The sequence below is a fragment of the Bos taurus genome, chromosome 1 (assembly GCF_002263795.3).
Source record: "Bos taurus isolate L1 Dominette 01449 registration number 42190680 breed Hereford chromosome 1, ARS-UCD2.0, whole genome shotgun sequence".
Taxonomy (NCBI): Eukaryota; Metazoa; Chordata; class Mammalia; order Artiodactyla; family Bovidae; genus Bos; species Bos taurus.
This window is the reverse complement of record NC_037328.1, coordinates 117,718,678-117,735,671: the sequence shown is the minus strand read 5'-3', so window position 1 is coordinate 117,735,671 and position 16,994 is coordinate 117,718,678.

Here is a 16,994-nt window from a genome sequence, read left to right as displayed (position 1 = left end):
AATGTGGCTCTGATTCTAAACCCCTGAGGAAATCCTCAATCTCTCTCAGGCTCAACAGTTTCATCTCCGAACTAGAGGTGATAATGCTTATCCCATAGCGTTGTCGTAGAAATTCCATGAAGACACATTTAAGCATTTACCACACTGCCTGGCACATGCTAAAGACTTATTCTTTTCCATCTCTCTCTGTTCTCACTTTTTCTCCATTTTCAAGGAACCCTGCTAAATATGCAATTGTTGTCACTTGTTATATAATTCTTTCTACTTTTATATATACTGGAATTCTCCATTATAAAAAAGTTTTAAATAAAATAATTTAAAATGATCATTTGAGAATGTTAGCAATGTTTAGTAAATGCTAACAAGTAAATAATTTTTTAGGCCTGTAGTTTTGGGTAATAATATATTTTAAAGAGAATGATAATTTAGAAACTAGAGAATATCATATCATTCAAACTGAGACATAAATATCCAATGTTCTTAAGGGAGTTTTATTCCAATATGTAAACTCTTTGGTAAGGCTATACTCACAGATGAAGTTAACTATTACATATGAAATATTATTCTGATCATGTATATACAGACTGGTTCCAAATAGGAAAAGGAGTATGTCAAGGCTGTATATTGCCACCCTGCTTATTTAACTTATATGCAGAGTACATCATGAGAAACGCTGGGCTGGAGGAAGCACAAGCTGGAATCAAGATTGACTGGAAAAATATCAATAACCTCACATATGCAGAGGACACCACCCTTATGGCAGAAAGTAAAGAGGAGCTCAAAAGCCTCTTGATGAAAGTGAAAGAAGAGACTGAAAAAGTTGGCTTAAAGCTCAACACTCAGAAAACGAAGATCATGGCATCCGGTCCCATCACTTCATGGGAAATAGATGGGGAAACAGTAGAAACAGTGTCAGACTTTATTTTGGGGGGCTCCAAAATCACTGCAGATGGTGACTGCAGCCATGAAATTAAAAGACGCTTACTCCTTGGAAGAAAAGTTATGACCAAACTAGACAGCATATTGAAAAGCAGAGACATTAGTTTGTCAACAAAGTTCCATCTAGTCAAGGTTATGGTTTTTCCAGTGGTCATGTATGGATGTGAGAGTTGGACTATAAAGAGAGCTGAGCGCTGAAGATTTGATGCTTTTGAACTGTGGTGTTGGAGAAGACTCTTGAGAGTCCCTTGGACTGCAGGGAGATCCATCCAGTCCATCCTAAAGGAAATCAGTCCAGGGTGTTCATCGGAAGGACTGATGTTGAAGCCGAAACTCCAATTCTTTGGCCACCTGATGCAAAGAGCTGACTCACTTGAAAAGACCCTGTTGCTGGGAAAGATTGAGGGCAGGAGGAGAAGGGGATGACAGAGGATGAGATGGTTGGATGGCATCACTGACTCAATGGACATGGGTTTGGGTGGACTCCAGCATTTGGTGATGGACAGGGAGGCCTGGAATGCTGCAGTTCATGGGGTTGCAAAGAGTCAGACACAACTGAGCGACTGAACTTAACTGATATATATACATATTTGGAAAATACTATTTTTATCAAAAATATTACCTATTTCTCCTTTCAGTGTACGTAATTCAGAATAATTACAGGATAATTCTGTAATTATCTACAAATAATTTTGTCAGTGCTCAAATTGGGTATCTTTTCAAATAAATGGTTTTTTTTCCATACTTATTTTTAAAATTAATTTATTTATTTGGGTATGCAGGGTCTTAGGTGCAGAACACAGGATCTTTGCTCTTCATTGCAGCATGCAGGATCTAGGTCCCTGACCAGGGATCAAACCCAGGCCCCCTGCAGTGGGAGTGTGGAGTCTTAGTCACTGGACCACCAGGGAAGTCCCTCAAATAAACTGATTTTGTCATCAGCTGTCATATGTATGTAGCCTGAATGTTGATCAATAACTGATGAAATCATATTCAGTTTGATACATTTAAATAAAATTGGTTAGTTCATGGGTCAGAATAAGTATTTGTTTCTGTTTTTGGAAAGTACTATTTTCCACTTAAGAGCCAATATCTTGCCCTTTGTAATAAGAGCTCATGCTTTTTACCTAAGCTATAAAATATAAACATGTTAATCCTTGATTCTGTGTATTTCTTGGGACTAATGTGGTTAAATGCTTAAGGCCAACTCACTTGGTCTCTCTAAATTTTGGTTTCCCAAGTTAGATAAATAATATACTTTCCACTTATAATAGTACCTTTCTTTTAAAGGGTTCATAATGCATTGGACTATACTATTATTAATTCTGGAACATTCCTGTAGACTTAGTTAAGGATATCTATTAAATGCTGCCCATTTGGTAAAAACGGGAAGCATGGCCATAGGCTGAATGACTTGTCCCAAGTCATAGATATATGGTTATAAGGGTGAAATGATATGATACATGGCAAGAGTTTAACAACCATAAAGTGTAAAATGAGTGCAAGGTATGATCAGAGATGTGAACAGTTACACAATTAGTTCTTACAGTTATTGACTGCTATTCTCAATACTCTTTTCCCTTGATTTTCTAGCCAAAACTAAAATAATACTTGCCACCAAAAACCCTCTAAAACGGTAAGGAATACGGAGAAATGGGAAGTATACAAAACTCCTTGGGAATATGGTGCCATGTTATTTTTATGGATATTAATAGTGACCCTGCTATTGAAATAGCCTCCATGATTCATTATCCCCTGGTGGCTCAGACGGTAAAGCAACTGCCTACAATGCGGGAGACCGGGGTTTGATCCCTGGGCGGGGAAGATCCTCTGGAGAAGGGAATGGCAACCCACTCCAGTACTCTTGCCTGGAAAATCCCATGGGAGGAGCCTGGTCCATGGGGTCTCAAAGAGTCAGACACGACCGAACGACTTCACTTCAACTTCATTGAAATAGCCTCCATGATTTATCTACTTTTTTTTTTAAGACTAAAGCAATTCATATACTTCAACTTTTAAAAAAGAACAAAACAATTAAGTTTGGAATTCTGACCAAACTCTAACTTGGGACTTGACTTTCAGTACTTATTCTGAATGTCTCTTGCTGCATCTGCTCCATTTCCTACTTGACTAGAGAGTTACTGAGAAATCTCATAGTGCATTTTCAGTATTTGCTACGTGATGCCCTCTACACAGCTATAGAATATCAGCAAAACTTGTGGATTATTCTCTCTTATTCTCTGAACTGTTTCAGAGTATAATGAACTGCTTCAAAGAGATCTGAAGGCCTCTAATGAAAGGTGTTTAGGACATGCCAAATACCATGGTTGCTATGAAAATTATCAGCCAACTAGAAACATTAGCTATTTTATGCCCAAAACAGTGTTTTAACAATGATTCATTTTTGGTCATTACATGATTATTCTGAGTTCTCATTATGTTAAAACTATATTGGCACCGAGAAAAAGTGTTTTCAAATTTGCCTTCTTTTATGTGATGGTTCCATCTCTCGTGTACCAACCATAAATTCTTTGCCTCTGGGACTGCAAATGCTTCAAGATGTAATGGAAAGTTGGTATCACGTGGCAAGACATTTGTTCCCACTGCAGAGTGAGTCCAGCTCTGAAATTGAAACCCTAATGAGAACAAGTATGTAAATGAGAGCAGCCAAACCAAACATGAAGAAAACAAAGCCCAAGGAGTCTATAAAAAAGATATTTTTTTAGTCTAGGTATTCATTAATGCATAACACTTAGACTTTATGAATTCAAAATAGACTTGTTTTTCCAATGTTTGTTACTATAGTGACATATCTATAAGACCTATATTTTAAAAACTAAATAAGGTCTTTAACCCCTAGAGTGATTCTATTTATTAAATGTTCCTATGTAAAAGAAATGCTATTTAAACTAAACTATTACACAAAATATTTAAAATATTTCAATGTGCCTTGAGTTAAATATGATTAAGAATGACTAACGTCAAAGGAATGTGTATTCTTGATCAAAATTTCAACCTTCTGTTTTCTACAGAATACTACAGAATTCTCAAGGACTTCTACATATGATCCAATATATATAGCTTGCATATTTTCTGAAATTTCTGTAAAAATTAAAATTGCTTCAATAAAAATCTTTATCTAATTTAAATATTTTTTCTTTTAAAGATACATGTTACTGCAGTGAATTTCCCACTGTTCATGATTTTAGGCATATTGTTTTATTTTCATAATACTGAATGAAAATGTAGGATGTTATAAAAATGGAAAATTCATTTTTTATACACTATCTATTGAGAATCTAATATGTGCCAGGCTCTATTATAGATCTTGGAAATATAAGAATGAACAAGACAGGTTAAAAAGACTTTGCCCTCTCCCTTTTTAATTTTAGTGTGGGAAGATAGACAATAAATAAAAGAATAACATATTAGAAGGTAATAAGTACAATAGAGAAAAAGCAGGAAATAGGGATGGATGTGGGAGGAGCTTATGGTTTTAAATAGTCAGGGTAGTCACACTGAAAAGGTGATGTTTGAGCAAAGATTTGAAGAAGGTGAAGGAATTAGTCGTGCAAATATCTCAGAGAAGGAGCAGAAGGTACAGTAAGTGCAAAAGTCCTGATTCAGAAGGGTACCTTGAGGGAATCAGCCAATAACTAGCATATTCAAGTGTTCCCAAAGCTAAAGCACCCTTTAATGGATCATAGCCTTGTCTGAGCAAAGTGGCTCATGGAATTTAATAAAGTTATGAGCCATGCCATGCAGGGCCACACAGGACAGACAGGTCATAGTGAAGAGTTCTGACAAAATGTGGTCCACTGGAGGAGGGAATGGCAATCCACTCCAGTATTCTTGCCTGGAGAACACCATGAACAGTATGAAGAGGCAAAACATATGACATTGGAAGAGAAGTCCCCCAGGTCAGAAGGTGTCCAATATGCTACTGGCAAACAGCAGAGGGCAGTTACTGATAGCTCCAGAAAGAATGAATCGTATGGGCCAAAGCAGAAATGACGCTCGGTTGTGGGTGTGTCTGGTGGTAAAAAAGCAGAGAGACAGTGGAGGACAAAGGAACCTGGTGTGCTGCAGTCCACGGGATTGCAATGAGTCAGATACGACTTAGCAACTGAACAACAACACAAAAGCTAAAGCAAAAATGTTTTGTGGATCCATGTATATGTTGGCCGTTGCACGCAAAACCAAGGCTCCAATCTTGTTTTTTGGAAGTCTAGATTTATAAAATCTTAAAACCAAAAAGTCATCAAAACCATTCAACCATCAAAACTCTCATTCAACCTGATTATTTTACAGATAAAGAATATGAGACCCAAAGAGGTGATGACCTGTGCAAGGACACATAGCTAGACAGAAAGATAGCTGCAGTGCATACGATAACAAAGGTGTCCTGACACACCCGTTGTATTCAGCTTTACTTCTTGAATTTTAAATATTTTTCCATTCATGTCCTTTTAATTCCTTTTTGAATTCCTTTTTTATCTCGTAAGTTTGTTCTTTAAAATGTTTCTGCATTAATTTAATTCATCTGAAAAAGCACTAATCATTCCAACTATTATCTTCTGATGGCATTCAAATATATAGTGCTTATGACGGGCACTTTGTCTTTGGACAGCAATTATGAAGTGCCATCTAACACAAAAGTAAAATTGTAGTCTCATATCTTCTTATGACCTTTATGAAGTCTCTTTTGGTTTAGGTAGTGTGTGTGAATACATTTTAAAAATATGATACTAATACATTAGGTGAAAATTTTATGTGATCATTGCAGAAAATTTGGAAACTGTTTTTAAAAATTAAACAAAAAAGCCTATAATCTTATCACCCAGAGACAGTCACCAAGTGCAGATATATTTTCCCCCAAATTGTTATCCTATGTGTACATGTAATTTTATCCCAAAGATGAGATACAATTTTGTTTAATGTTTTTTAACTTGATTATTTTACCATCATTTTTTAAATATCAAATAATGCCAAATGTTCATCTTTAAATGTTTTTACGTCTCCTGCATTGGTAGACAGGTTATTAATCACCAGCTCCAGAAAACAACAAAATTCTGTAAAGCAATTATCCGTCAATTAAAAAATAAATAAATTTTTTAAATGGTTTTGATTTTTGGAAATAAAAGTAAACCAAACGTAAAATTCATTACTAGGGTAGGCTAAAGAGTCTGGGTGACTTTTTTCCACTAATAACACAGTGTTATTGTAGAGTAATTTGATCAATATGCAAGCTGGTTTTCGAAAAGGCAGAGGAACCAGAGATCAAATTGCCAACATCCGCTGGATCATGGAAAAAGCAAGAGAGTTCCAGAAAAAAACGTCTACTTCTGTTTTATTGACTATGCCAAAGCCTTTGACTGTGTGGATCACAATAAACTACGGAAAATTCTGAAAGAGATGGGAATACCAGACCACCTGACCTGACTCTTGAGAAACCTGTATGCAGGTCAGGAAGCAACAATTAGAACTGGACAGGGAACAACAGACTGGTTCCAAATAGGAAAAGGAGTATGTCAAGGCTGTATATTGTCACCCTGCTTATTTAACCTCTACGCAGAGTACATCATGAGAAACGCTGGGCTAGAGGAAGCCCAAGCTGGAATCAAGATTGCCGGGAGAAATATCAATAACCTCAGATATGCAGATGACACCACCCTTATGGCAGAAAGAACTAAAGAGCCTCCTGACAAAAGTGAAAGAAGAGAGTGAAAAAGTTGGCTTAAAGCTCAACATTCAGAAAACTAAGATCGTGGCATCTGGTCCCATCACTTCATGGCAAATAGATGGGGAAACAGTGGAAACAGTGGCTGACTTTATTTTTTTCGGCTCCAAAATCACTGCAGATGGTGATTGCAGCCATGAAATTAAAAGACACTTACTCCTTGGAAGGAAAGTTATGACCAACCTAGACCGCTTATTAAAAAGCAGAGACATTACTTCGCCAACAACAGTCCATCTAGTCAAGGCTATGGTTTTTCCAGTGGTCATGTATGGATGTGAGAGCTGCACTGTGAAGAAAGCTGAGCACCAAAGAATTGATGCTTTTGAACTGTGGTGCTGGAGAAGACTCTTGAGAGTCCCTTGGACTGCAAGGAGATCCAACGAGTCCATTCTAAAGGAGATCAGCCCTGGGTGTTCATTAGAAGCACTGATGCTAAAGCTGAAACTCCAATACTTTGGCCACCTCATGTGAAGAGTTGCCTCATTGGAAAAGACTCTGATGCTGGGAGAGATTGGGGGCAGGAGGAGAAGGGGACGACAGAGGATGAGATGGCTGGATGGCATCACCAACTCTATGGACATGAGTTTGAGTGAACTCTGGGAGTTGGTGATGGACAGGGAGGCCTGGCATGCTACGATTCATGGGGTCGCAAAGAGTTGGACACGGCTGAGCGACTGGACTGAACTGATGGTAAGAACTGGAGCATCCCAGGTGACGTTAGTGGTAGAGAACCCCCCTGCCAACAACACAGGAGATATAAGAGATGGGGGTGGGGTTAGCGGTGGGTTGGATCCCTGGACAGGAAGATCCCGTAGAAGAGGGCATGGCAACCCACTCCAGTATTCTTGCCTGGAGAATCCCATGGACAGAGAAGAGCCTGGAGGGCTACAGTTCATAACGTCGCAAAGAGTCAGACAAAACTGAAGCGATTTAGCACGCATGCATGCATAGTAAGGGGCTTCCCTTGTGGGTCAGCTGGTAAAGAATCAGTCTACGATGAGGAAGACCTGGGTTGGGAAGATCCCCTGGAGAAGGGAAAGGTTTACCTACTCCAGTATTCTGGCCTGGAGAATTCCATGGATTGTATAGTCCATGAGGTCGCAAAGAGTCGACACGACTGTGTAACTTTTCACATGCATGTAAGAATTAATTTAACCTTCTTACACAAAGGACTGGAATCAGGAGAAGACAAAGGAAGGGGTGAAGAAAGTGGCTAGGCCAGTTGTGGCCACTAATACACCAGAGTGAAACCTCTTTAAAGAATGCTATCTTAGTGTTCTCTTGCTAACAAAGAAATAGCCCATGAAACCAAGTAAAACTCCCGAAAGGGAAATTAGATAGTAATCTCGTAAAGAAAGTAAACCCAGCAATACCAAAATGTATGGCCTTGCCTCCTACCTCTTCCAGAACGGTTCCTCCTCTGTGGCTCTTTTACGACTCACTGAATGCTTCAAAGTGTCCCTAGATTTATCTATGGATATTTTTATCTCATTGGAAAAATGAGGCTCACTTCTGAGCCTCCCTAAAATTAGCTCTACTTGTTAGAAGTTCTTCTTGTCAGGGGGTTCTATCACACTCATCTAATGTTGCATTTAAGCAAAATGCAACTTTTTTCACCATTGTTTACAGGTTTCTTTTTCTTTATATGTGGCATTTTACATTCTTCTTGAGTAATCAAAATTACTGCAATTAAGTTAGTTAGGGTCTCATTGAGAAAAAGATTTATGAGTATTGATTTTGATTTAATCATTCATTTTGATTTTGATTTAACCTTTCATTTTGATATAAAGTTATTAAATCTCTATATAAGAACTGTCACATAGATTGTTAGATATTTCTACCACTTTGGTATGACACAATATGATAGCCCTATAAACTTGTCTTTGACTACATAATGAGAAGCTTAGCTTTGTCTAAACATAATACACAACATATTCTAAACTATGAGAGATTAAGAAAACAAAAAGGTTTCTTTTTAAATGTAAATCAGGTTACGTTAATCCTCTGCTTATAACCCTCCCGTGGCTTTCCATTATATTTAAAATAAAATACAAGTTTTTTTGCTTGGCCCCTGCTCCCTGCAGATGCTTCCAGCTCCCTCTCCACCACACACTGGTTTCCACCTCAGGGTCATTGTCTGCACCTGTCTCTCCTCCTTAAATGCTGGCTATTGACAATGAGCTTGCCCTTAACTCAAAAATGTCTTTCCATAGGCCCACCTGCCACACACCTAAGGTACCCTGCCTCCCATCTCCCATGATTGTTTTCTTTCTTCTTAACTCTTGTAAATATTTGAAATTACAACTTTTTTTTTTTTTGCTTTTCAGTGTCTGTTTCCCTATTAAAACATAAGACCTTTAGAACAAGGGACTTTCCTTTTCTAGTCTAATTCATAAGTGTTTTCCCAAGTCTAGAGAAGAGGCCAGCATATAGTGGGGCTTCTAAATATTTTTTGAATGAAGAAACAAATAGATATTTAAAGCTGTTTATTCAGGGATTTCCCTGGTGGTCCAAGGGTTAAGACTTCACCTTCCAATGCAGGGGGTGCAGGTTTCATCCCTGCTCAGGGAACTAAGATCCTACATGCCTAACAGCCATAAAAACCAAAACATAAGACAGAAGCAATGTTGCAACAAATTCACTGAAGGCTTTAAAAGATGGTCCACGTTAAAAAAAAAAATCTTTAAAGATGTTTGTTCAAAATATAAGGCTAATGTTACCAAGAGATTTTTTTCTTTCATCAAAACATAATATTTCCGATGAAAACGAAGTAAGCTGTAGTCAAGTTTTGATTTATGTTATTCACCTTTGTCTCTCTCTCTATAACATTCAGTAGTACCCTTAGCAATACACTTAGATGTTGTTAGATTATTCAATAATGCCAATAAAAATAAACAATAAGAATACAAAAAAAAAAAGCACAACTATTTAAGCATAGTAATTAAGCTGAAAGAAATTCAGTGGAGAATACTTGGATAATGTGAATGAATCATTACCACACAATTCCTCTTTCTTGGAAATATGCATTTTTGTGGAAAAGGTTGATTATCTTTTCTTTCAAGGGTAGAACTGCTGTATTGACAGAGTATCTATACAGCAAGTAAGAATGAAATTTTTATAAACAAAAAAATCTAGAATTAGATCAGTCAGTGAATGAACGTATGCAATATGCAAAAAAAGAAAAATTAGTATCAAAATCAAAAAAGACAGGCTGAAGATGGAGAAAATACCCTAAATGTTTGAAGATGAAAATATATTTGTAACTGGTCAATTTAGTTTAAAAATAGGTAAGTACCACAAAATGGATGCCACAATAATCACAATATGGTTATTCATTAGGGATTTGATGGCCATAACTGGAATGACCTTTCGGTTAGCATTTCACCTTAATTTTGCACTTTTCCCCTATTTCCCTTCTTTTCCAAAGATCCTAGGGAACAGATGGAAAGAGCAGTATTAATTTGCAGAGAAGCAGCTTGTTTCATGGACATTTTAAGTAACATACAAATCCTTGTACAAACATGGATCATGAGTTGAGCTTTTAATGAGAATGAATGCTGTCAGATTTGGATTTCAAGTATTCTAAAGTTAAATGCTAAAAGTGTTTTGTTCCCAATGACTAAAGAACTAGTTAGTTTTGAATTAAAACATAACTTCAAATACAAAGTAGTCAAGATTCCAGCTGTGCCTTTCAACTTTTTGTTCCTTTAAATTAAAAGTAGTCCCATCACCCAGGTTAGAATGACCATCAGATTATTAGCCAACCACACTTCAGTTCAGTTGCTTAGTCGTGTCCAACTCTTTGCGACCCTATGAACCACAGCATGCCAGTCCTCCCTGTCCATCACCAACTGCCAGAGTCTACCCAAAACCATGTCCATTGAGTCGGTGATGCCATCTAACCATCTCATCCTCTGTTGTCCCCTTCTCCTCCTGCCCTCAATCTTTCCCAGCATCAGGGTCATTTCCAACAAGTCAGCTCTTCATATCAGGTGGCCAAAGTATTGGAGTTTCAGCTTCAACGTCAGTCCTACCAATGAACACCCAGGACTCATCTGCTTTAGGATGGACTGGTTGGCTCTCCTTGCAGTCCAAGGGACTCTCAAGAGTCTTCTCCAACACCACAGTTCAAAAGCATCAATTCTTCGGCGCTCAGCTTTCTTTATAGTCCAACTCTCACATCCATACATGACCGCTGGAAACACTTAGACCATCCTTTACGTCCAAATAACATGTATATAAATTTCTACTCAAACATATTTAAAAAAAACTTTGTAAGATGATAATATTAACATACACAGGGAACTATAATCCAGAAGTCTAGAAACTGACAATGTCTTTCAATGTTCTTTTGTGAGTGCAAAGTCATAACTTAAAGTTATAGGTATATCATCACTTGAAATGATACATAATCACAACTGTGCGTATACCAACTTCATATACAAAGGACAGAATAGACAGTGATGATTCACATACCAAAGGATATGCTGTTAAATGTTTGTAAATAAATAGCTCATCTCTGACAGAATACGTCTTCTTCCTAAAATCATGTACACCTCATAACTTTGTTTTTAATTAACAAATTGTATTGAAAATTTTACTACCAATAGCATCACATTCCCAAAGATGCCAAAGATATTATCTTCCCAAAGATGCCAAAACAGTGCTACATGTATTATCTTTTTCCATCCATTCTTTCTCTGGGGTTGGAAGTTTAACACCCCTTTACCACAATGTTGTTTCTTTTTAGTAACAGGAAAACTGAGGGATTAATAAAGACTTGTCAGTGATCACAAAACAAAGTGATAGCAAAACTGGAGATGTAGATTAATTTTATTCCAAGTGGTAACATAATGTTTAAAAAAAATGGTGGGGGGGATATAGTCATTAATAGATTTTCTTATTTAAGCTAGATTTCAAAACCACAGAATTAATGTTTTGGATTCTAAATTAAGTTCCATAATAAAAGAAAGTAGGCTTTAATAGGATATTTATTATTTAGTTCAAGATGCACCCTTTTCTTTCATCAAATTGCTATATTTTGCCTGAACGTCAAAGATCTTTGGGACTCAAGGAAATCTTCAATATTAAAAAAGGACATCATTGTTTGCTAGTATATCACTTTAGAAGAGTATCTAATAGAACTTTTCTTAAATGTGAAAATTTTACATACTTTGTTCTCAAAGTTTGTACATCTCAATTATATTTTTCTTTATAAAAGTATTCATGGAATTTCACTAGCCTTAGTCCTTTTCTGTTACACTTCTTTCCCTTTTGGAAAATAGTATAAAATGGCTTCACTGTAAGGGGTTATTAATAAGACATTATTCCATAAATGAGACCAAAGGTAAATCATAGTAATAAATGAAGTACTTATTATTTAGACAACTGATATTTACTTCTAACAAATGCTCTTGGAACCTGAAAATTAGTCCTCCACTTTGTGTTTTTCTAACAATTTAGTGATAAAATTATAGAAAATAGGGACTTCCCTGGCAGTGCAGTAGTTAAGACTCCGTGCTTCCACTGTAGGAGGTGCAGGTTTGATCCCTAGTCAGGGAACTAAGGTATCACATGCTGCATGGTGCAGTCAAGAAAAAAAAAAAAACTTTTTTAGTATAGAAAATAAATACAAGTTATTTCTAAATTCCAGAAAAATTTCTTTGCTGGAATAAAAACCATCCAATTCCTAATTCACACAAGATAATGCTCAATAAATGTCACTGTCTGACTGGTAGTATTAATTCTAAAGAGTTACTTCTCTTTACCTAGGCAATTGCTTCATTTTTACTGAAAGTATAGCTTTCTTTTCTCTATCCCAGAGTGTTTAGATTATATACTATTACTATTTTAAATATCATATTCATTCATTGAGAAAAAAAAAAAAGTCAGGTTTTCTTGAGTATCTCTGGTTTACATCCCAGGATCTTGTGACTATAAAATAGTTTTCCATCTGGGAATCAATGCTTTCAAATTGTAGTGCTGGAGAAGACCCTTGAGAGTACCTTGGATTGGAAGGAGATCAAATCAGTCAATCCTAAAGGAAATCAACTCTGAATATTCATTGGAAGCATTCATGCTGAAGCTGAAACTCCAATACTTTGGCCACCTGATGTGAAGAGCCAATTCACTGGAAAAGACCCTGATGCTAGGAAAGACTGAAGGCAGGAGAAGAAGGGGATGACAGAGGATGAGATGGTTGGATGGCATCACTGATTCATTGGACATGAGTTTGAGCAAACTTGGGGAAACAGTGAAGGACAGGGAATCTTGGCATGCTGCAGTCCATGGGATCCCAAGGAGTCAGACATGACTTAGTGACTGAACAACAAATTGATAAGGGTAGATGATAACCTAGTAAAATTTGGGGGCATGATGCTCTCACGTGATGAAAAGATCTTTCTGCCATAATTGTTTTGTGTTTTGTTTTGTTTTTTCCCAATCAGTGGAAATATTCCTTAGTTTCTAAGTCATTTTTCCCCCTAAATTATGTCAGATTAAGTCTTTGAGGGAAGAATCAAGCACAGGACAGTCAAGTTGGAAGTGCTAGAGCAGTAACCAAGGAGTCCCACAGTTTCCACCTGCAGTTTCTGGGTCAGGCAAGAAACAAGGATAGTTGCCTTAATACAGCCAGCCTTGAGTTTTGGTACTCCAGGGAGCTTTCCAGTTCCAGTGAGTTATACTACCAAGTTACTTATTATGAACTTTATACACACACACACACACACACACACACACACACACACACACACACGTTGTTGTTTCTTCACTAAGTCGTGTCTGACTCTTTTGCAATCCAATGGACTGTAGCCCACCAGGCTCCTCTGTCCATGGGATTTCCCAAGCAAGAATACTAGATTGGTTTGCCATTTTCTTCTCCAGGGGATCTTCCCAAGCCAGGGATTGAACCCATGTGTCCTTCATTGGCAGGAAGATTCTTTACCACTGAGCCACTCAGGAAGCACCCCCCACCCCAACACACACATACATACTTGAATGTATATCCTGCTTTTAGTTACATGTTGGCTTTTAATTTTTTGTGGGCCAACCAGAAATTACATAGCTTTTTGTAGTTTCATCACAGTTATATGATTTTTTTGTTTGATATAAAATTTCAAACTTATTTACATAAAGCAAAGTTCTTATCATTTCTTAATAGAAATTTTATGCAATGAATTCCTTACATTTTTAAATAGAAAATGTATAAAAGAAGCTAGGGCCTTAAAAGCTTTTGAAAACTTACTTTCAAGATAACTATATTATTAGTTTAAACACACACAAATCCTTCAACAGATAAATAAAAATTCTAACTTTATAAATCTTATTTTTTGCTAAGATGCCTTTAACATCTTTAACTCTATCCTTACTAGAAGTATAGCCCATTACTGATGTCTTCTAAGTTACCTTTGTCATCACTTTCATTTCATAATATATCCTTTAAGGAGAAATAGTCTTATGGATTACTTAACATCTTAAATGTTTCCTTTAAATATAAGAGTAGCATAACAAGTAATCGAGAAATTGATGTGGGATTCCCCTGATGGTCCAGTGGTTAAGAATCCACCTTCCAATGCAGGGTACATGGGTTCAATCCCTGGTCCAGGAACTAAGAGTCTACATACCATGGGGCAACCAAGTCCAAGCACCACAACTAAGGCCTGACACAGCCAAATAAATAGTGGATCACAATAGACTGTGGAAAATTCTGAAGGAGATGGGAATACCAGACCACCTGACCTGCCTCTTGAGAAATCTGTATGCAGGTCAGGAAGCAACAGTTACAACTGGACATGGAACAACAGACTGGGTCCAAGTACGTCAAGGCTGTTAATTGTCACTCTGCTTATTTAACTTCTATGCAGAGTACATCATGAGAAATGCTGGGCTGGATGAAGCACAAGCTGGAATCAAGATTGCCAGGAGAAATATCAATAACCTCAGATATGCAGATGACACCACCCTTATGGCAGAAAGTGAAGAAGAACTAAAGAGCCTCTTGATGAAAGTGAAAGAGGAGAGTAAAAAAGTTGGCTTAAAGCTCAACATTCAGAAAACTAAGATCATGGCATCTGGTCCCATCACTTCATGGGAAATAGATGGAGAAACAGTGGAAACAGTGGCAGACCTTATTTTGGGGGGCTCCAAAATCACTGTAGATGGTGACTGAAGCCATGAAATTAAAAGACGCTTACTCCTTGGAAGGAAAGTTATGACCAACCTAGATAGCATATTAAAAAGCAGAGACATTACTTTGCCAACAAAGGTCCGTCTAGTCAAGGCTATGGTTTTTCCAGTGGTCATGTATGGATGTGAGAGTTGGACTATAAAGAAAGCTGAGCATAGAAGAATTGATGCTTTTGAACTGTGGTGTTGGAGAAGACTCTTGAGAGTCCCTTGGACTGCAAGGAGATCCAACCAGTCCATCCTAGAGGAGATCAGTCCTGAGTGTTCATTGGAAGGACTGATGTTGAAGCTGAAAATCCAATACTTTGGCCACCTGATGTGAAGAGCTGACTCACTTGAAAAAACCCTGAGGCTGGGAAAGACTGAAGGCGAGAGGAGAAGGGGACGACAGAGGATGAGATAGTGGGATGGCATCACCAACTCAATTGCCATGAGTCTGAATAAGCTCTGGGAGTTGGTGATGGACAGGGAGGCCTGGCATGCTGCAGTCCATGGGGTTGCAAAGGGTTGGACATGACTGAGTGACTGAACTGAAGTGACATATATGTATATATGAAGTTGATGTAATAATATAATGTAATTGGACAAGCAGGCATAAAATATTTATTTTCCAAAAGCTGCCCACATAATATCACCCATTGATCATCACTTTTAACAATCTAGTAAATCAATCCAAAATGAAGTTTTTATAAACTCATATTTGATGTAACCAGTTGATCTAACTTATTGATGGAAAACTGTCTCTAACAATTACTTAAATTACAGATTTAGTAATGAAACATTCCATTAGCTATTTTTGCCACAATAGCAGCATTATGTTACCCTTGGTTCCTTTACTCTCTCCCGCCCCCTTAAGAAGCAGGGATTTTATTATGTGGTCTTATTTCAAATCCTGACCTCAGTCATTTGGTTTGGAATACATAATTTCTCCTAAAGTTTAATGACATAGACATATCCTTGTATATTATTTTCAACTAATGACCTAAAAAGTTCTCTGAAATTTTAAATTATCAAAAGATCCTTTGGGATAAAAAATATTTCTATTCTTCAAAGATTAGAGAACTGAATACAATAATTACCTTGATTTATGTCAGTCATGATATGATTGCTAAAGCTGTAATAGATATTAAACTTTGAATTCCATCAAGACACTTTAGATTTTACCTAAACGATGTGTCAAAGAGCCACCTTCCTCTTTTTTTAAAAACTACTTAAAAGAACGACGTTACCATTTTCTTTTGCCAGAGAGTAACTAAATGATGGTAAATTCTCCAGTACTTGCATAGCTGCTTTCTGGACAGGAAAGAGTGCTTTCTAACTTGCTCTGATTGTTCATGGCCCAATCCAAGCCATCTAACACTCTGGCTCTAACTAAGAGTTTCAGAATAAACAGAAGAAAGAACTACAACTATTTAACGCAGTAGGTTCTACATTTATGGAGCCCATAAGCTGATTTCATGCTGAAAGTAAAAACAGTCTCAAGATGTTTAAACGAACTCTTCGATGCTGGAATCACAACAAACTCAGGAAAATTAGGAATATATTGGTAACCTCTAATCTTTTTTTAAACTGACCTCATCCTGGGCAAGTAACCATCTCCTGATGCCATTGTTGGAGACTAAAATTTCTGGCTGAAAGATCCTTTTTCTGACTCAATCTGGCTTGCTATTCTTGGTTAATCGTCCTCATTTCTCTCAATATTTCACTCTTCTGACTATAGTGGATAAAATTCATTTTCAGGAAAGGCTTTTTATAAGTGATTCGGTTCCTCCAGCCGTCTCCCTCTTTATCCTAGCTAAATCCCCCAACCTCCATTCCTATCGCCTTCTTTCACTAAGATTTTGCTAAACATTAGACACAGCAAGCACATGACCTCCAGTTTCCAATGTCTCCGAATAAACCGATATAAAAACCTTCAGTTGGCGCGGCTGTAAGTTTTCCTAGAGTTGGAATTTAAGAGTCTTTAGTTCTTCAACTCTTAAAGACGTACAGGGCAAAATTTAAATTTAAAAAATTTTTTAAATTAAAAAAAAAAAAACCGCTCCCCGTTTTAACCTTTAGCCCCGCCCACTACCCCCCAGCCTCCACGCGAAACTCTGCAGGAAACCGGAGGGGGCGGGGCGGTGACGTC